Source organism: Salvelinus namaycush, chromosome 16 (assembly GCF_016432855.1).
Source record: "Salvelinus namaycush isolate Seneca chromosome 16, SaNama_1.0, whole genome shotgun sequence".
Classification (NCBI taxonomy): domain Eukaryota; kingdom Metazoa; phylum Chordata; class Actinopteri; order Salmoniformes; family Salmonidae; genus Salvelinus; species Salvelinus namaycush.
This window is the reverse complement of record NC_052322.1, coordinates 2,888,048-2,911,298: the sequence shown is the minus strand read 5'-3', so window position 1 is coordinate 2,911,298 and position 23,251 is coordinate 2,888,048.

Here is a 23,251-nt window from a genome sequence, read left to right as displayed (position 1 = left end):
GCTTGCCCACTACAACACAGAGATGAAGCTGAGACTCGCGTGTGATGCATCTCCATACGGAGTAGGAGCCGTCATCTCACATGTTCTATTGTCAGGTGAAGAACACCCTATTGCATTTGCATCACGGACTCTGTCACCAAGTGAGAAAAATTATGCTCAAATTGAGAAGGAAGCCCTGAGCATAATATTCGGAGTGAAGAAGTTTCACAAATACCTGTACGGAAGGAAGTTCCAACTGCTGACAGATCACAAGCCTCTGTTGGCCATCCTTGGACCAAAATCAGCTATACCAACCCTTGCTGCACTTCGAATGCAACGTTGGGCTCTGATATTGTTAGCCTACGACTACGAGATTGAGTACAGACGATCCAGTGATCACGCAAATGCAGATGCACTATCAAGACTACCATGCAATAGTGACTCCGACAGTGAAGATGATAGAGCAGTCTTCCAGATCTCTCTCATTGACGAACTGCCCATATCTGCTTCAGACATAGCAGAGGAAACAAGGAAAGATCCAGTGCTTTCCAAAGTCTTGGACTTAACATTAGGAGGTTGGCCAACCTTCGTAAATGACGATAACCTTCGTCCATTCATCGACAAGAAAGACCAGTTGTCCACTGATCAAGGATGTGTTCTGTGGGGATCAAGGGTGGTGGTACCTCACAAATTCCAGAGGAGACTGCTATCTGACCTGCATGAGGGACATCCAGGGATCACTCGAATGAAAGCACTCGCTCGCAGTTATCTGTGGTGGCCTGGACTGGATCAGGACATTCAACAGCATGTAGGCCACTGCTCACCTTGTGAAGCTGTTCGCAACAAGCCTGCTGCTGCAGCTCTTCATCCATGGTCCTGGGCTGCGACACCTTGGGAACGCATCCATGTGGATTACGCCGAGATTGACAAGCAACATTTCCTTGTTGTCGTCGATGTCCATTCCAAGTGGATGGAAGTGTTCCCTACTCAACTGACCACAGCTGAGAAGACCATCAATCTTCTCAGACACCTGTTCGCATCCTTTGGACTAGTCAAGGAGCTCGTATCGGACAATGGCCCTCCTTTCACGTCAAACGATTTTGAAATGTTTCTCAAGAACAATGGAGTAAGGCACATCCTGTCACCACCTTACCATCCGGCATCAAACGGAGCAGCGGAGAGAGCCGTGCAAACCTTTAAGAAGGCCTGGACTAGACTCGAGGTTCAGTCTGTGCCCACCCACCAAAGGCTTCCCCGGTTCCTGTTTACTTACCGTAACACACCACACACAGTAACGGAATGTACACCAGCTGAACTGTTTCTGAGACGCCAACCACGTACCCGCCTGACATTGTTGAAACCAGACTTGTCAAGCACTGTGGCAAAGCACCAGCTACAGCAGAAGAAAGCTCATGACAGACACTCAAAGACTGTCAGAGAATTCAAAGAGGGAGAGAGGGTGATGGTACGTGATTTCAGACACCCCAAGAGCCTGTGGAACTCAGGTGTGATCTTGCAACGCAAAGGACCTTTGACTTACCAAGTCCAAATTGGTCATCGCCAGGTCAACGTTCATGTGGATCATCTGCTACGGTCCAACGCCCCAGCAGAGACACGCCGAGAGAACAATAACGACCCCCAGGACTATTCTCCTGACTGTGGCCGTACGGGAGAGACAGAGCCTGACCTTCCACCCGAACCTGGCCCACCACCGGAAGCCCAGGAGGAGCGGAGATATCCTATTCGACAGCGAAAGGCACCTCAAAAGCTTGACCTGTGAGTTGAGCTGTTTAAGGTAACAGACAGTAAAACAAACAAACACTTTAATATGTCCTAGATAAAAGGAAAGAAAAAAGGACATTACCTGGGTTAGTTATTAGGACACAAACTCCATCTTCGGGGCAGAATAATCCCCTGGATTTGTGCTGGGCTCTGAAAAGTCTGCTTCAACCCAGTAGTTGAAAATGTTAAGAATGCATTGTTCAGATATTGCATTAGTAGTTCCCTAACATATTTACCTTGTTCTCTGGGAGTTAAACACTATGGGGGAGGAGTGTAGTATCTGGGATCTACATCTGTTTATATTAGTTACTATGCTGTTACTAAGCAGTGATGTATTACGACAGTGTTACGTTACTACACCTAATAGGAAATGCACATGCGCACTAGTGTGCCCGGGAACTGTAGAGCACGAGAGGTTTTGACTAAACGAAAACTAACTGTACTCCCGTCTCCTGCCTGGTCATTTCTCCACAACACAAATATTACAATGTCGAAGGGCAAAAACAGGAGAAGGAAATTGTGGAATAGTTGAGACAGTAGATATGAAGGTAGAACAGGAGGGATCTTCAGAGTTGAATGTGGGCAATATCAGTTTAGGTGGAAAGAGTGAAGAGGTGGTCCAAAAAAGAGGTAGCCTATCCAAAACCAAATCTTTAGGCCTATATGAGGGTGAAAGTGTGGATCGAAGTGCCTCGTTTGGAAGAGGGAGAGTAACAGTACTGCGGACAAGTTTATAGAGAGACCACAAAAATTGAGGATGACAAAACATATGTAGTACAATAGAGACTAGAGTAGTGAGAAAGATGGGGGGAAGTATAAAAATGATAGAGGGAAATAGTGTATTGAGGAGAAGAGAAGAATGAATTTGGGGGAATGGGACTGTTATCAGAATAGGAGAATGATGTAATAGGATCACGTTTCAGGGAGAGATATTGATGGTTACCAATAAAAACAGTTAAACATCTGAAGTAATTTTTTATGTAATATCCTGGAAAAATTGATGATCAGAAAATAAATCTATGATCAGGATATGCTACCAACAGAAAAGTACGTACATGGAATTCACCCTAAAATCTGTATATACTATATGTATACATTGTGATCGTTTGTAGTATCAATATAATTTAAGCTACAGCACTAGCAATAAATGAATCTACATGTCAAATGTCTGAGGTTACAGAGTCATTCCACCCAGTTTACATATCTAACACGGAGCAAATACACACGTATCACAGTTGGATGGGGGTTTATTATTCACAAATCACGTATTATTATTCTTACTGTTTAACATGAATTGTGCTTGTGTTTTGTATCTCAAATGTCTTAATTAATAAACATATATTTGCCATTACCATGTGTTGCACTGAAACTATTATTATAAAATTAGGAACATAAATTACATATGTGGGAGGAATGCACGTATATTTGCTCTTGTTTCGTCAATAGTGCTTTCTTTCCTTCAACACTGGTCTCCTAGATTCCTACTCCCTCTGGTTAACTCTTCTCTGACCAGGCCGAATGCAGAATTGCGCTGTTATTTTTTTAAACGCCTTTGTCACTTTAAATCCTTGCTGCGTCTCAGTCAATGACATCACTGTCTGAGAACACATTACATCACCACTTGCTGGGCTCTCTTGCAGCTTAAAAACAGCCCTACCTTCTGAATTGACTGTACCAAACGCAACCAGCTTATCTGTTTACCTGAGATATGCTATCAATATCGGTATATTCTATATGGAAACTACATTTATATCAAACAATGTCTTGTTAGTTTATTTATTTGAAAGAACATTCAATGCAATGGAATTGAATATAGGCTAGTATACGGTATGTACATGGTCTACTACTCACACATTAACATATTCAGAATACAACATGACAACTACATTTACAAACTGCACACTAATTCATGTAATAAACATATAATAATATTATTGTCATATTGTATTGACTATAATGGTCAATACAATACCGTACTTAGCCCGGAATGGATAATAGTTTAGCCTACTTTTATGTCATGTATTTTTATTTTATTTTTAAATACTCCTGCGTTATAATAGCGTAACATAAAAGATACAAACAACTATTTACAGATGTAGAATCTTAATTTGATCACTCTTTTGTTGCTGAGAATTTTCCTGCTTAGCAGGAAATGCAAACGTGTAGTGTATTTGAGGTTTAAAAAGGCTTCTAAAGTGTGTAATTTTCACTTTTAAATATCAGACTTGATTTGCCCTAACGAAAAATGTTTCAACCCCGACAAAAAAAAATCCATTATTATAATCCACATAATAATTTACATTTTCTGTTGCTGCAGTATTATTTTCCTGCTGATGCAAGCTGGTTCAAATGAATATCCTACATCTGTAGAAATGTACATTCGGTTAAATATTCACTGATTGGTGCAGTGAGTGAAATTACAAACATCAGAGGCCATTTTACGAACTAAAAAAGTTATTTGTACAAGTATAGTTTCAACCTCTCCCTGTCTGTGTCTGTAAACCAACATGTTTCAAGCAGACCTCCATAGTCCCTGTGCCCAAGAACACTAAGGTAACCTGCCAAAATGACTACCGACCCATAGCACTCACGTCTGTTGCCATGAAGTGCTTTGAAAGGCTGGTCATGGCTCACATCAACACAATTATCACAGAAACCTAGACCTACTCCAATTTGTATACCGTCCGAACAGATCCACAGATGAAGCTTCCTGCCATCCAGGACCTCTATACCAGGCGGTGTCAGAGGAAGGCCCTAAAAATTGTCAAAGACTCCAGCCACCCTAGTCATAGACTGTTCTCTCTGCTACCAAAGTCTAGGTCCAAGAGGCTTCTAAACAGCTTCTACTCCCAAGCCATAAGTCTACTGTACATCTAATCAAATGGCTACCCAGACTATTTGCATCCCCTACTCCCCCCTCTTTTACGCTACTGCTACTCTCTCTATTATTATCTATGCATAAGTCACTTTAATAATTCTGCTCATATGTATATATTACCTTGAATTACCGTGACTAACCGGTGCACCCCTCACATTGACTCTGTACCGGTACCCCCTTTATATAGCCACGCTATTGTTACTGCTGCTCATTAATTATTGTTACTTTCATTTCTTATTTTTTAGGTATTTTGTAATGGCCCTAGCCCTCACCCTCCGATCCAACAGGTCCCAGACGTGCTCAATGGGATTGAGATCCGGGCTCTTCGCGGGCCATGGCAGAACACTGACATTCCTGTCTTGCAGGAAATCATGCACAGAACGAGCAGTATGGCTGGTGGCATTGTCATGCTGGAGGGTCATGTCAGGATGAGCCTGCAGGAAGGGTACCACATGAGGGAGGAGGATGTCTTCCCTGTACCGTACAGCATTGAGATTGCCTGCAATGACAACAAGCTCAGTCCGATGATGCTGTGACACACCGCCCCAGACCATGACGGACCCCCCACCTCCAAATCAATCCCGCTCCAGAGTACAGGCCTCGGTGTAACACTCATTCCTTCGACGATAAATGCAAATCCGACCATCACCCCTGGTGAGACAAAACCGTGACTCGTCAGTGAAGAGCACTTTTTGCCAGTCCTGTCTGGTCCAGCGACGGTGGGTTTGTGCCCATAGGCAACGTTGTTACCGGTGATGTCTAGTGAGGACCTGCCTAACAACAGGCCTACAAGCCCTCAGTCCAGCCTCTCACAGCCTATTACGGACAGTCTGAGCACTGATGGAGGGATTGTGCGTTCCTGGTGTAACTCAGGCAGTTGTTGTTGCCATCCTGTACCTGTCCCGCAGGTGTGATGTTCGGATGTACCGATCCTGTGCAGGTGTTGTTACACGTGGTCTGCCACTGCGAGGACAATCAGCTCTCTGTCCTGTCTCCCTGTAGCGCTGTCTTAGGCGCTGTCTTAGGCGTCTCACAGTATGGATATTGCAATTTATTGCCCTGGCCACATATGCAGTCCGCATGCCTCCTTGCAGCATGCCTAAGGCACGTTCACGCAGATAAGCAGGGACCCTGGGCATCTTCCTTTTGGTGTTTTTCAGTCAGTAGGAAGGCCTCTTTAGTGTCCTAAATTTTCATAACTGTGACCTTAATTGCCTACCGTTTGTAAGCTGTTAGTGTCTTAACGACTGTTCCACAGGTGCATGTTCATTAATTGTTTATGGTTCATTGAACAAGCATGGAAAACAGTGTTTCAACCCTTTACATTGAAGATCTGTGAAGTTATTTGTTTTTTTACTAATTATATTTGAAAGACAGGGTCCTTAAAAAGAGACGTTTCTTTTTTTGCTGAGTTTATATTCAAACTAGCCTAAAGCACACTATATTCACTTTTCTTTGTTAGGGTCTTATCATGTTATGCACTGTAAAACATTTCCTGTAAAATTACAGTAACAAACTGGCATTCATTTTCCAGTAAGTTACTGTCATTTATTTTACAGTAGAGCTACTGTAAAGTTTTACTTTACCACACATATTACTGTAATCTACTTTACATTATCGAGTCAGTTATTGTAATCTAATTTACAGCACCAATTTACAGTACAAACAGCATATTATTGTAATGACCCAGTGACATTTACCTTTACTCACATCAGTCATAGCAAGTAACACATTTCTGTAACCATTACTGTTGTAAAATGTTGTAGTTAAGCATACAGTGGTCTTCAGAATATATATCTATGACTATCTCTGGATAGTGCCAATACAGTACTAAGCTATTCACAGTAACTTGATGCCAGCGTCCTGTAAATTATTACAATATCCAAAGCAATTAAAAACAGTACAATACTGTAAAAGTGACAAATAAACTGTATGATAGATATTTTGACAGTATTTTACAGACATTTCAAGGGATTGGAGCAAGCAGGTTGGATGCTAGGCATTTGTACTGTATATTACAGCATATTCATTAATAATAGGAGTGTTTTATTACGTGCACTTCTAGAGGCCTAAACAAAGGCTTCCAAACTTCCCGTCAGCGGAAATAAAATCGCAGCACCCCCACCCCCACACAGCAAGATTTTCCCACAGCTATAGACACGCCTTAAAATATGTTAATGAGACAGTGATTATTTACCCTCCCACAATAATTTTCCAAAATGCACCATAATATGGGGCGGCATGTAGCCTAGTGGTTAGAGCGTTGGACTTGTAACCGAAAGGTTGCAAGATCAAATCCCCGATCTGTCGTTCTGCCCCTGAACAAGGCAGTTAACCCACTGTTCCTAGGCTGTCATTGAAAATAAGAATTTGTTCTTAACTGACTTGCCTAGTTAAGTAAAGAATACAGTACTTTATTGTTAAATTGTATTGAAAAATTATTCATTAACTGCTAATAGTGAATATGTAATTATATATTACATCATACCAACTGATATTTGGTGTTTTATATCACTTGCACTTTAGGCCTCAACAAAGGCTTCTCAACTGACAAGTAACTACAAGGCAAAACAGATCAAAAGGACATGACTAGCCACTCAGGTGTGAAACTTGCTGCCACTCTGATCTGTCGCCTAAATAAATGTAATTGTTAGGGAACCACTACCACATATCAGTTAAATTCACGTACAGTGTTCTCACTAACAGGTGCAACAAATATAGCCTCTTACAAGACATCCCTCAAAATATGTTAATGAGTCAGAAACAACAATATCATGCACCCACTAGTGTTCAAAAGGTTTTTTCTGCTCCAAAAATACATTATGGTACTGTATTCTGAATTGCTGCAATTGGCCAGGAAATTGCTGTAGATTTTCAGTTTGTATTACTGTATTTTTACTGTATTTTGTGGGGGTACAGCATTCTCACTCACGGGTGCAACAAATATAGACTCTTACAAGGCACACCTCAAAATATGTTAATGAGCAAGATACTTTTCCCGCCCACAACATTTTCCTCAATGCACCATCATTAATTCTATCAAACTCATTTAAGGTAATTTTACAGTGTTTACTGTTGCAATGACAGAAAAGTAGTCTTACAGTGCTCTGCAACAAAGTATTACAGTGTTTTACTGTGCATTCTGCAGTGTTTTACTTTTGAAATTGCGGAAAAGTCTTATGTGCTGTAAAACACATTAACGGGAATTTATTGTGCATTTTACAGTGTTTTACTGTTGAAATTACAGAAACATCTTACAGTGTGCATAATGCATGGTATGATGGTTAAGTATGTCTGTCTGTCAATATGGCCTAGCTGTCTCTCAGAGAAGCCCCTGACCTCAGTGTGCAGTTCGGGGCCGGGCTCAATGTGGGCGGAGTCAAACGCGTTTAACCTGAACCCTTCTTGTCTCCTTCAAGGTCACCCAAGTTGAGGTAAACGTCTGAGGTATCAACGTCAACGCAAGCGAATCTTAATCGAACCTAATCTACATGGACAAAAATATAAACTATGGAAGTAAGTGAGACTGTCACTATGCATAATGTACTTTGTAATATTCATGTTATACCAGTGCAGTGGTATATTTTTATATAACCAACTACTGCACCAATGTTAGCATAGCGTTAATTAGCACCCATTTGCATGTGAGCTAGCTAATTGCTCACAATGAGGGAATCTTATTTGGACAAATTTGAGCAGTAAGCCTGGGTTTACATGTACAGTTATGTAATCAATTTGTTCGTTGATTTTCTGTGTTTCTTCAATGTATGCCTTGTGTTTGGCTGGCTCTAAATGTGTATCGTTGATGCCATTCCCTTAGTTACACATAGTGAGTCTACACAGCCTACACACAGTGTATATACAATAATGAAATCACCTGGTCCCAACATACATGGCAAGTCAAGAAGTCATTGTAACTTGTCCACACTGCAAACTGAAGTTAAATAAGAAAAACTTAAACACATTTACGAAGAAAGCATACACATTGCTTTGAAACAGTGTCCAAGGAACAGTTTTTGGCATGTGAGTGCATTGATGTGAGAAATGGTGTGTTTGCAATCGAAAATACATTTTCTGGTCCAGGAACACATGTTGTGAAAAATACTTGGGCTAATTCAGTTCCAACTGTGTTCAAAACTGTTATGCATGCTGAAGTATAAAAAGCTGTTGAATTGTACTTTTTCTTTACTTTCACATACACTGTGTTCACAAAAACATAAAACATTATTGAAAATTGTACCTTGTTCACACCACAGGGCCTACAAAAGCAAGGTTTCTCAAACAACTGTGGGGTGTTTGTTTTGATGGTAAAATGCTGGCTATTCAGTATATTATATTAATCCTATTTTCTGTTATAACATATGAAAAGTTATTATTATTTCTGTGCTTGCAGCATACAAAGCACACCATTGTTATTGCTCATACTTTTTCTTGTTTATTATTCTTGACACTTTTGGGGACCTATTTCCTACAGTTTTTACACTACATACACAATTTATACATCAAACTCCTGCAGAGCTGGATACTGATGTGACATGCTGTGACTTCTTGGGGAGGGGATGTCTTCTACATCTTGAAATATATTATTATTATTATTATTTACTATTATCATTATTGTTATCATAACTATCAAAGTTGACAACCTACTCTTTCTTAACTTACAGTACGCTCTGTACATTGCAATGGAAGCACAGTGTGATTTCACTGAGGTATCTACAAATTATGAAATTCTCATCACTAGTGGACATAATGTTTTTTGGGATACTCATCCGATTGTGTGATTTTCTTTTTCAAAGGAAAACATGCAGCAAATTAGGCGATGGTGGTGGCTTTTGTTTGCATGGTGGTATTGTGAAAGTGGGGTGTAATTTGACTTGATCACCCAATGAGGCACTACTCTTAATATTTATTCTTCCTATTTCTTCAAGGAAGCAGGTGTTCTTCCCAGGTACACCCTAGAGGCAGCAAGGTGGTGCGAAGGCCAAACATTTAAATACACTGTTTACCCTCCTAGTGTAATTCGGATGGACGGGGAAGACCGCATTACAACCCTTAAAGAACTACAGTTGTATGATGGCCTGGATGAAGAGGAAAATATTCTCCTCAAGGAACCATTCATGTTACAGAAAGATTATGAGATGTTCTATGTGGAAGCAGTTGACAACAAGAAAATAACTGTCTTTGCCTCTTTTGAGGAGCAGGAGTGAAGCCATTTTTGAGGAGAGGTCAAACCTTGTTTTTGTCTGCTGTGTTAATTGCTTCAATTGTTAACTGTTAATTGTGTTAATTGTGTTTAGTAAAGATGATGTAGAAGTCACCGAGTCTCTGATCTCTTTACTGGAGCTGGTATAACTTAATGTACAAAACACATTGTACACACATTCCCTTACATTACGCTAGCTGTCTAGAGCACATCGGACTGCTAGCTTAAGAGGCCCATCGGACAAATTCTTTGGCCACTATAACTATTTTGCCAATTGGCCTGGTTTACCACACGGAGCCCTGCTGATCTGTCTGCCGACGTCACAGCACGAGGGGGCCACAACAGACTTTCTTCCGTCGTGACGTCCCTCAAAGGCCCGTCTGCTAGCTTGCCAGCCCCGGCCCGCTAGCTGCCTGAAGCCACTCACTGGACTCCTATGATCACTCGGCTATGCATGCCTCTCCCTAACGTCAATATGCCTTGTCCGTTGCTGTTTTGGTTAGTAATTATTGCCTTATTTCACTGTCGAGCCTCTAGCCTTGCTCAATACGCCTTAGTTAACCCTTTAGTTCCATCTCCCACACATGCGGTGACATCACCTGGTTTAAATGATATTTCTAGAGACAATTTCTCTTTCATCGTCACTCTATGCACAGGTTTACCCCCACTGTATTCACATCCTACCATACCCTTGTCTGTATATTATGCCTTGAATCTATTCTACCGTGCACAGAAATCTGCTCCTTTTACTCTCTGTTCTGAACGTACTAGACGACCACTTCTTTTAGCCTTTAGCCGTACCCTTATCCGACTCCTCCTCCTCCGCTCTTCCTCTGGTGATGTGGAGGTTAATCCAGGCCCTGCAGTGCCTAGCTCCACTCCCATTCCCGAGGCGCTCTTATTTGTTGACTTCTGTAACCGTAAAAGCCTTGGTTTCATGCATATTAACATTAGAAGCCTCCTCCCTAAGTTTGTTTTATTCACTGCTTTAGCACACTCTGCCAACCTGGATGTCTTAGCCGTGTCTGAATCCTGGCTTAGGAAGACCAACAAAAACCCTGAACCCCTAACTACAACATTTCCCGACAAGATAGAAATGCCAAAGGGGGCGGAGTTGCAATCTATTGCAGGGATATCCTGCAGGGTTCTATATTACTATCCAGGTCTGTTCCCAAAAAATTTAAGCTTCTACTTTTAAAAATCCACCTCTCCAGAAACAAGTCTCTTACGTTGTCGCTTGCTATAGACCACCTTCTGCCCCCAGCTGTGCCCTGGATACCATATGCGAATTGATTGCCTCCCATCTATCTTCAGAGCTCGTGCTGCTAGGTGACCTAAACTGGGACATGCTTTACACCCTGGCCATCCTACAATCTAAGTTTGATGCTCTCAATCTCACACAAATGATCAATGAACCCACCAGGTACAACCCCAAAGCCGTAAACACGGGCACCCTCATAGATATCATCCTAACACACCTGCCCTCCAAATACACCTCTGCTGTCTTCAACCAGAATCTCGCTGTCTTCAACCAGAATCTCAGCGATCACTGCCTCATTGCCTGCGTCCGTAATGGGTCTGCGGTCAAGCGACCACCCCTTATCACTGTCAAACGCTCCCTAAAACACTTCAGCGAGCAGTTCTTTCTAATCGACCTGACCCTGGTATCCTGGAAGTGTCACGCGGGACTAGGTGGGTGAAAGAATCAGAAGCAGAGAGAGAGCCGCTTGGGAAAAATATTCCTTTTTACTATTTCACAAAAAATGCAAAAAATGCACAAAAAAGCCCGAACATCCAGGGCACAGAGAAACACTTGAAAAACCCAAAACACACACACGTAACCAAAAGACAATCCCGCACAAAACAAGGGCGGGTCAAAATCCTAAATATAGGGAAGCTCATTACGAAACCAAAAACCACAGGTGCAACTAATAAGACAAAACAAACAGACAAACGAAAAAGGGATCGGTGGCGGCTAGTAGGACGGTGACGACGACCGCCGAGCACCGCCCGAACAGGCAGGGGAGCCAACTTCGGCGGAAGTCGTGACAGGAAGGATATTGACCTCATTCCGTCAGTAGAGGACACCTGGTTGTTCTTTAAAAGTGCCTTCCTCACCATCTTAAATAAGCATGCCCGATTCACAAAATGTAGAACCAGGAACAGATTTAGCCCTTGGTTCACTCCAGACCTGACTGCCCTTGACCAGCACAAAAACATTCTGTGGCGTACTGCATTAGCATCGAATAGCCCCCGCGATATGCAACTTTTCAGGGAAATTAGGAACCAATATACACAGGCAGTTAGGAAAGCAAAGGCAAGCTTTTTCAAACAGATATTTGCATCCTGTAACACTAATTCCAAAATGTTCTGGGACACTGTAAAGTCCATGGAAAATAAGAGCACCTCCTCCCAGCTGCCCACTGCACTGAGGCTAGGAAACACTGTCACCACCGATAAATCCGCGATAATTGAGAATTTCAATAAGCATTTTTCTACGGCTGGCCATGCTTTCCACCTGGCTACCCCGACCCCGGTGAACAGCCCTGCACCCCTCACTGCAACTTGCCAAAGCCTCCCCCATTTCTCCTTCACCCAAATCCAAATAGCTTGTAACGATTGTCGTCTGGAGAAGGAGAGGAGGACCAAGGTGCAGCGTGGTAAGTGGTTATATTTTTTTATAAAATACGAAAACACTTGACAACCAACAAAAACGACAAACGAACAGTCCTGAAAGGTGAAACAAAACACTAAACAGGAAACAACCACCCACAACCAAAATGGGGAAAACAGGCTACCTAAATATGATTCTTAATCAGAGACAACGATCGACAGCTGCCTCTGATTGAGAACCATATCAGGCCAGACATAGAAATACTACAACATAGAAAACAGAACATAAACTACCCACCCCAACTCACGCCCTGACCAACCTAACACAAAGACATAAAAATAAACTAAGGTCAGAACGTGACATAGCTGATGTTCTGAAAGAGCTACAAAATATGTACCCCTACAAATCAGTAGGGCTAGACAATCTGGACCCTCTCTTCCTAAAATTATCCGCCAAAATTGTTGCAACCCCTATTACTAGCTTGTTCAACCTCTCTTTCGTATCGTCTGAGATCCCCAAAGATTGGAAAGTTGCCGCGGTCATCCCCCTCTTCAAAGGGGGAGACACTCTAGACCCAAACTGCTACAGACCTATATCTATCCTACCCTGCCTTTCTAAGGTCGTCGAATGCCAAGTTAACAAACAGATCACCGACCATTTCGAATCCCACCATACCTTCTCCGCTATGCAATCTGGTTTCCGAGCTGGTCATGGGTGCACCTCAGCCACGCTCAAGGTCCTAAACGATATCATAACCGGCATCGTTAAGACACAATACTGTGCAGCTGTATTCATCGACCTGGCCAAGGCTTTCGACTCTGTCAATCACAATATTCTTATCGGCAGATTCAACAGCCTTGGTTTCTCAAATGACTGCCTAGCCTGGTTCACCAACTACTTATCTGACAGAGTTAAAAAATCATACAATGTGATTTTCTGGATTTTTGTTTTAGATTCCGTCTCTCACAGTTGAAGTGTACCTATGATAAAAATTACAGCCCTCTACATGCTTTGTAAGTAGGAAAACCTGCAAAATCGGCAGTGTTTCAAATACTTGTTCTCCCCACTGTATATATACAGTATATATATATAAATACTCAATGAAATAATTAAAAAAAAGTTATAACATTTATCAACACAATTTTAACAGTACATGACATACATAACAAGTCTGTTCACTGCAACAATATCCATAGCTTGTCTCAAATATAGCATGAAGCAAAAAGGGTTACAACACATCTGCTGGTACCACTTTTATATAATATTTCTTACTATCTTCAAAAATGAAATACGTTTTTATTCAACGTGTGCCTTGCACAAACGTATGTGTCTGTATTTGGTGTGTGTGTATTCGGTGTGTGACTGTCAAACCTCAGATGGACAAAAACCCATGGGCGTGGTCAAACGTGGGCGGAGTCCATCGTTTGACTCCGCCCACATTGAGCCCGGCCCTGAATCGCACGCCACAGTCAGGGGGAATCGCACGCCGCAGTCAGGGGGAATCGCACTCCACAGTCAGGGGGAATCGCACGCCACAGTCAGGGGGAATCGCACGCCGCAGTCAGGGGGAATCGCTGTCACGAATCCCGCTTCCTGAGTCTGGGTTTGCCTGTGTGTCTGTCCTGGAGTGTGTTTCAGGTGTCCTGGAACGCACCCTGTCTGGTTGCCGGGCGAATTAGCTTGTTGGGAGATTGATGTTCACCCGCACCTGTGTCCCATCAGTAATCTGCACACCTGTCCTGATCATCATCTCTCCCCTTCAAAAAGCTCTGACCTGACTTCCATTCCCTGCCGGATCGTTAGCCATGAACAGTATGTTGTGCCATAGTATCAGACTCCAGTTGGATAGTATTTGTTTTGTTATTTTTGTTTACGTATTGCTTGCCTTGAACTTACCTCCGTTTGTTTTGCCTTCAGTTACTCACCCGGATCATTCACCCCATTCACGCCTGGTCGACGGAGGATTCCGCTACTCCATTGGATTCACCTATTTACTCCCATCAATTCACCACCGCTGCCCGCTACGCCACCTGGATATATCTACCCATTCACATTTACTTGTAAATAAATACTCACCTTCTTCCTACGCTCCTTGTCCTGGTCTGCTTCTGGGTTCAATTTTGAAAGAACGTGACAGAACGATCCGGCCAAGGATGAACCCAGCGGACCTGGACTCCGTTTGCCATGCCATTACCCAGCAGGGGAAGACATTGGGACAACACAATACGGCGCTACAGGAGATAGCGAGTTCAATCCAGAACTTATCTGCTAGCTTGACACAAATCCAGGATCAGCTCAGTTTGCCGGCGATTCATTCACCACCTGTTTCACCCATCTCACCTGCCGGGTCTGGAGCGGTTTCCTTCCGTGAACCCAAGGTACCGACGCCTGATAAATATGAAGGGGATTTGGGAAGATGCCGTTCGTTTCTTATGCAGTGTGGGTTAGTGTTTGATCTGCAGCCCCATTCTTACGCCACGGACAAGGCTAGGATAGCCTTTGTTATTGAACTGCTGCGTGGAAGAGCTCTGGAATGGGCTTCAGCCATTTGGGAACGACAGGGAACCTGCACGGCTTCATATCAGGAGTTCACGGGAGAGATGAGAAAGCTTTTTGATCATCCAGTCCGAGGTAAGGACGCAGCTAAACGTTTGTTCTCTCTTCGCCAAGGAGCTCGCAGTGTGGCAGATTTTATGATCGAGTTCAGGACATTGGCGGTGGAGAGTGGTTGGAATGAGGAGTCACTACAAGCGGTTTTTTACAAGGGGTTGTCGGAGGAACTTAAGGACGAGCTGATATCTTATCCAGAGCCTAGTGACCTAGACAGCTTGGTCACTTTATCTATTCGGGTAGATAATAGAGTCCGAGAGAGAAGGAGGGAGAAGCAGTGGGGCCCATCCAATCAATCAGCCACTCGGTTACCATTCGGTTCAGGAAGTGAACCAGAAAGTATTGATCGTTATTCCCCACACGGTATTAGTGGAGGGGTCTTGCCACCAGATTCTGAACCAATGCAAGTGGGGCGACACGGGCTAACTAAGGAGGAGCGCCAACGTAGACGTAAGACCAACAGCTGTTTCTACTGTGGTAGCTCGGGACATTACATCTCCGCTTGTCCACAGCGCCCGTTAAACTGCCCGGCTCGCTAGTTTTGGGAGGAATTTTAGCGAGCCAGTTTCAATCTCTCAAGGATCCTGTCAGACCCCGTTTTCCTGCGACCCTTATGAATAAGGATCAGAGATTAGAGATGAACGCTCTTATCGATTCAGGTGCCGATGGCAGCTTTATTGATGCCGACTTGGTGGAACAGCTGGGGCTTTCCAAGGAGCAATTGCCGGAAGCCATTGAAGCAACCACTCTGAACGGGAGTAGTCTGGCACGGATCACTATGAGGACTGAACCGGTTAAGATGTTGGTGTCGGGGAATCATTCAGAGTTGATCTCCTTCCTCATTCTGTCCTCGCCCCATGTTCCTCTGGTTCTTGGTTACCCCTGGCTGAAGGAACACAATCCCTCGTTTGATTGGGTGACGGGTAAGGTAACTAGTTGGAGCATTGAGTGTCATGCTAACTGCCTTAGGACTGCCTGTTCTCCTGCTGTTTCCAGTCAGGTCAGTGACTCTGCTCCTCCTGATTTGTCTCTGGTTCCAGAAACATATCACGAGTTGGGTGAAGTATTCAGTAAACAGAAGGCTCTGTCCCTTCCTCCCCACCGACCTTATGACTGTGCGATTAATCTGTTTCCTGGAGCTGCCTTTCCCAAGGGACGGTTATACAGTATCTCTCGACCTGAACGTGAGGCCTTGGAGACCTACATCAAGGAGTCTCTAGCTGCAGGTCTCATTCGGCCCTCGTCATCACCTCTGGGAGCAGGATTTTTTTTTGTGAGCAAGAAGGATGGCTCTCTTCGACCGTGTATTGATTATCGGGGGTTGAATGATATTACGGTCAAGAACAAGTATCCCCTTCCCTTGATGAGCTCGGCTTTCGATTCCTTACAGGGTGCTACGGTGTTTACGAAGCTTGATTTACGTAATGCGTATCATTTGGTTCGGATCAAAGAGGGGGACGAGTGGTTGACTGGGTTCAATACTCCGATGGGACATTTTGAGTACCAAGTGATGCCGTTTGGACTGACCAACGCTCCGGCTGTGTTCCAAAGTATGGTAAATGACGTTCTGAGAGATATGATTGGAATTTTTGTGTTCGTTTACCTGGATGATATCCTCATCTTCTCGAAGGAGCTTTCTAGCCACGTTCTGCATGTCAAGCAGGTCCTGCAGCGGTTATTGGAGAACCGTCTGTTCGTGAAGGCTGAGAAGTGTGATTTTCACGCCCACACGACGTCATTTCTCGGGTACATCATATCCAGGGGAGAGATCAAGATGGACCAAGAGAAGGTTCGGGCGGTTCGGGATTGGGTCCAGCCCGGTACGAGATTGCAGCTCCAGAGATTTCTGGGGTTTGCGAACTTCTATCGGAGGTTTATCCGTGATTACAGCCGGGTGGCCGCCCCTTTAACTGCCCTGACGTCTTGCACCAGAAATTTCTGTTGGACTCCTGAGGCAGACCGAGCATTTCTGGACTTGAAGAGCCGATTCACCAACGCCCCGATTCTCTCTCAACCTGACACTTCCCGTCAGTTTGTTGTTGAAGTGGACGCGTCTGATGTGGGGGTGGGCGCCATCCTGTCCCAGCGTAGCTCCACTGACGGTAAACTCCATCCCTGCGCTTTCTACTCTTGTCGTCTTTCTCCAGCTGAAAGAAACTACGATGTGGGTAACCGGGAGCTTCTCGCTGTGAAGCTTGCCTTGGAGGAGTGGCGTCACTGGTTGGAGGGAGCGGAGCAACCGTTTGTGGTCTGGACTGACCACAAGAATCTGGCTTACGTGCAATCGGCTAAACGTCTCAACGCCCGTCAGGCCAGGTGGGCGTTGTTTTTTGGACGCTTCAATTTTTCCCTGACGTTCCGACCTGGGTCGAAGAACGGGAAGGCGGACGCCCTGTCCCGGATGTTCTCTAAGACGGAGGAGAGTGGGGCCAAGACTGAGACGATTCTTCCCCAGAATGTTGTCGTGGGAACCGTTACATGGAGGATTGAGGAGGATGTGATGGCGGCCCTTCGGACGCAGCCCGGCCCTGGTAACGGTCCACCCGGTCGGTTGTTCGTGCCTGAGTCGGTCCGTTCTGCTGTTCTTCAGTGGTCCCACGCCAGCAAGATAGCTTGTCACCCTGGCGTTGCTCGGACTATGTCGCTACTGCGCAGACGATTTTGGTGGCCTGCCATGGGAGAAGATACCCGGAGGTTTGTTGCCGCATGTCCTGTTTGTGCTCAGAACAAAAGTACCAATCGGCCCAGCTCTGGGCTTCTTCACCCCCTACCTATTCCTCGGCGACCTTGGTCGCATCTGGCCCTGGATTTTGTCACAGGATTGCCCCCTTCTGTTGGGAACACGGTCATTCTGACCATTGTGGACAGATTCAGCAAGTTTGCTCATTTTGTCCCTCTCTCCAAGCTTCCATCGGCTACGGAGACGTCTGAGATCTTGGTTAGGGAGGTTTTCAGGGTCCACGGATTGCCCAGTGACATTGTTTCTGACCGTGGTCCTCAGTTTACCTCTGCTGTCTGGAGATCTTTCTGTTTGGCCATTGGAGCTACAGTCAGTCTCACTTCTGGATTTCATCCACAATCTAATGGTCAGGCGGAGAGAGCCAACCAGAAGATGGAGTCCACGCTGCGTTGTCTTGTCTCCTCTGATCCTACCTCTTGGTCATCTCAATTACCCTGGGTCGAGTATGCCCATAATACCCTTCCGTCATCTGCCACTGGGATGTCCCCCTTCCAATGCCTGTACGGTTACCAACCTCCTTTGTTTCCTTCTCAGGAAAGGGATCTCTCGGTTCCCTCTGTCCAGACCCACATTCGTCGTTGCCACCGGACCTGGCATCGGGCCAGGAAGGCTCTCCTTAGAGTGTCTGACCGGTATCAGATCCAGGCGAATCGTCGCCGTATTCCTGCCCCAGCTTATACGGTCGGAGATAAGGTTTGGTTGGCTACACGGGATCTTCCTCTTCGGACTGAGTCGAGAAAGTTGTCACCGAAGTTCATTGGTCCGTTTGTAGTGGAGAGAATCATTAATCCTGTTGTGGTTCGACTCAAGTTGCCTGCAACTCTTAGAGTACATCCCACCTTTCATGTCTCCTGCCTCAAGCCGGTTCACCTCAGTCCTCTGTTGCCCCCTCCTCCTCGTCCTCCTCCTCCTCGGATGATCGGAGGTGGTCCTGTCTACACGGTGCGCCGCATCATGGACTCCAGACGGCGGGGTCGAGGGTACCAGTATTTAGTGGATTGGGAAGGATATGGTCCAGAGGAGAGGAGTTGGATTCCTCGGCGTCAGATCCTGGATGACGACCTGCTTCGTGACTTCTACCGCCTCCACCCTGGCGCTCCAGGTAGTCCGCCCGGTGGCGTTCGTCGGAGGGGGGGTACTGTCACGAATCCCGCTTCCTGAGTCTGGGTTTGCCTGTGTGTCTGTCCTGGAGTGTGTTTCAGGTGTCCTGGAACGCACCCTGTCTGGTTGCCGGGCGAATTAGCTTGTTGGGAGATTGATGTTCACCCGCACCTGTGTCCCATCAGTAATCTGCACACCTGTCCTGATCATCATCTCTCCCCTTCAAAAAGCTCTGACCTGACTTCCATTCCCTGCCGGATCGTTAGCCATGAACAGTATGTTGTGCCATAGTATCAGACTCCAGTTGGATAGTATTTGTTTTGTTATTTTTGTTTACGTATTGCTTGCCTTGAACTTACCTCCGTTTGTTTTGCCTTCAGTTACTCACCCGGATCATTCACCCCATTCACGCCTGGTCGACGGAGGATTCCGCTACTCCATTGGATTCACCTATTTACTCCCATCAATTCACCACCGCTGCCCGCTACGCCACCTGGATATATCTACCCATTCACATTTACTTGTAAATAAATACTCACCTTCTTCCTACGCTCCTTGTCCTGGTCTGCTTCTGGGTTCAATTTTGAAAGAACGTGACAATCGCACTCCACAGTCAGGGGGAATCGCACGCCGCAGTCAGGGGGAATCGCACGCCACAGTCAGGGGGAATCGCACGCCGCAGTCAGGGGGAATCGCACTCCGCAGTCAGGGGGAATCGCACGCCGCAGTCAGGGGGACTCGCATGCCGCAGTCAGGGGGAATCGCACACCGCAGTCAGGGGGAATCGCACGCCGCAGTCAGGGGGAATCGCAAGCCGCAGTCAGGGGGAATCGCACGCCGCAGTCAGGGGGAATCGCACGCCGCAGTCAGGGGGAATCGCAAGCCGCAGTCAGGGGAATCGCAAGCCGCAGTCAGGGGGAATCGCACGCCGCAGTCAGGGGGACTCGCACGCCGTAGTCAGGGGGAATCGCACGCCGCAGTCAGGGGGACTCGCACGCCGCAGTCAGGGGGAATCGCACGCCGCAGTCAGGGGGAATCGCACGCCGCAGTCAGGGGGTATCGTACGCTGCAGTCAGGGGGACTTGTAATTAAATCAGGTGTTTGTTTGGCCTCAGTGTGTGTGTTTTGTGTGTGTGTGTGTGTGTGTGTGTGTGTGTGTGTGCGCGCGCGCGCGCGGAAATCACAGAGAGATGTGGAGAATGTTGAGAGGATGTTTCTTTAAGACCTATTGCCTTCCAATCCGAAAGAGGGGGAGGCTATGGTAAGGTGGTGTAGCGCCGCTCCCCGCTCCCTTATGCCGTTTACATGTGCAAAGGAGAGAGACAGGGGGAACCATATATCTGGGTATTTGAAAGCAGCACAGGCACGGAGGCATAATCCGCGGAGATGTGTCCGAGACATATTTAACGTCAGATTTGGACAGTATGAGCATCGCGCGATGACTGTGGTAAGGATGTAACTTCCACCGCCCCTCCCAACCCATTTTCTTATGGCATGAAACGAGAAGAGTCTGTGAAAATGTGTGCGTTTGTGTGTGGCCCGATAACCAGTTAGCCTATGTTTATTGTGTTGTCAGGAAGGGAGGGGAATATAGGAGGGAGGTAAATACATACAATAAACGATGCAATAAAAATAAACGAGGCACCTGTACTGTACTTAACCTACAGGTGCGTTAGCAACACACGTTAGCAACACACACATCGATGTATTTAGGGCGCTCACGAGAGAGATAGAATGTAGCCTACAAATAACGTTATATGTAGCCTATGCATTGCCAAGTTCTTATAAGCCTATAATAAACTAATACACTAGCATATAAACTACCGTTATTAAGCAACGATTTCCAAGAATACGCATTATTTTAGTGCTTTTCTCTCGTTTGTCTCTGGAGTAAATTGTATCAAATGCGTGACATGTATTTTGGATCCCGTTCAGTGTATTTCTGACGTGCTGTTCTCCATAAAATGAGTAGCCTATATCCTATGGCATGATGAGCGTTAACCATCGAGATATCTTCCTGCAAACTGTGGATGTTTTTATGAACATTCAGGAATGTCTGTAGTTGTGTGGGGCTGTGTGTGTGTGTTTTATCAAATTATATTTTTCTTTCCATACATTAAAACATGGAAGTAGTCTATAGCTGTCATCTCCAAACGCCTCATTTTCAGCACTGAAACACTGTTGGGGATGCGATTAAAAACATGTTTGATTGTCTTTCCTTCCTTTGATTCTGTCTCACTCTGCCCAGCTGCCGACAATCAGTTATTGACTTCAATGATGCGTTTCGTGATATGAGATGGATTTAAATAGGCTAGTTGTGTTTGCTATTGTGAATAATGTGGCACAGGACAAACCGCCACTGTCTCAGTCATCATTAATGTGTAAAAATGTCAAGTAAATAATTTAATGTGTGCGTAAATGCTGAGTAGGCTATATAAGACAACATTTATGGTGAACAGATCATGCCCCACTTTCTTCCAATGTCGGTAATAGCGAAAGGCTTGGCCACACTCCCCTCTCCCCCCCAATGTCTGGTGAACAGCGCTGTGTAGGCTGCCTTGCTCCTTCCTTCCTCGTCAATCGCTCTCTCTCTCTCTCTCTCTCTCTCTCTCTCTCTCTCTCTCTCTCTCTCTCTCAAACGTTTCATATTTTCCTTAGTAGTCCCCCATTCGTGGATAGCTGCTATTTTAGTAACCTAATACTGTACAAGATTGAGGCCTGCTCCTAATTGGCCATATAGAGAGCAACCATGAGATGGCCTACTACTCTGGGCTGGAAAGAACAACCACAACCATGTTAGGAATGTGACAGCTATAGGGTGTTGACAGAGATGATGAGGGTGATGGCAAGTATGATGATAAATTGTATACAGAGATAATTTTGTAGCTGTTCAATGATGCAGTATTAGTCAGTGTGTCAGGTGCAAAGAAGACGTGGTGCTAGATGACCAACTAGCATTCATAAGCTGAGTACGCTTAAAATCAGCTGCCCCTATAGTCCTATTCTTGCCATGAAAAATTATGGAATATCTTATCACAAGCCCAATCATCTTTGACTCTATATAATAATTTGTCCATCATTTGGGACTTTGCTTGTCTTGAGAGGTTTGTCGCTTTTGTATCCTCGTGTCAACTGTTTGTAATTGCCATTAACATGTTTGAATAGCCTACCTCACAAAGATAATGAAAATACTACTACATTACTATTGGTATTATATTTTGTGGAAAGGCTTGGGCCACATCTAGTACTTGTCCTGAAGTGCAGGGGCCAAATGGTCACATTGCCTGGTTGTCCAGTCTGTTTGTGCTTTCATCATATGGCAGTGTTCTGCATTGCTTTTGAATGTGTCTCTGTAAATATCTCTAGTCCTCTGTCTCTCTAGTCCCCTGTACAGGCAGTGCACTGGCCATCACTAAGTACCCCTACCTCAGAGCTGAATCAGGTGTGTCAGTGCTGGGCTGGAACAAAAGCCTGCACACCGAGTAGCTCTTCAGGACCAGGGTTGGAGACCACTGCCCGTACCAGTAGAAGGATGGCATGAGAGACAGCCTTGGTGGTCCTCCTTACCTCTCCTGGATGAGATGGAAGATGCTGATATAGCAGCAGGAGTAACCCAGGTGCAGTAGGTGCTGGGTGGGTTACAGTTTGCCAGACATCCTCTTCCTGGCAGGTCATGGAGGGAATGCTATAGTGGTTACCCAGACTGACTCATGGTTCTGATGGCCTGACTTGCCCTATCTACAGCCACCACATCATGTAATAAAATGTAACAATGGTCCTAGACCAGTGTTATTCCTTACTGGTCCTGACTGGGGACTCACAGGGTGTGCAGGCTTTACATCTATTTCAGCACTAACACACCAGTTTCCAGACCCCAATTTATTAAATGAATTATGTGTTAACAAGGGGCAGGGACAAATGCCTGCACAGCCTGTGGGTGCCCAGGACCAGGCTTGAAGAAAAACACTGATCTTTCCTTAGATCTCTATTTTAGGCCTATCCTCTCTGTTCACAAACCTAAACTGGACAGGTGTGGGAAACAAGCTTTTTCATCCAGTCACCTTATTGATCTGTGATCATTAGATAAATATAAGGGAAGGAAGGGTGTGTAAAGTATTGGGACACAGGCTGGGAGTTGTAGTCTTCCCGCGCAGCCCGTTGTTGTTACTGTACCACTAGTAGTCTCTCTCGAAAAGACTACAGAGCCACTATGTGCCGGTCTGCTCCCCAATCTGGAGAGGTGAGGGTCTGGAACTGGGCATGTCTTCAGCATTTAGATTAGGTTACATAGGTCTGCGTGGTCTCAAAAGCCTGCACACCCCGTGTCTCCCCAGGACCAGGATT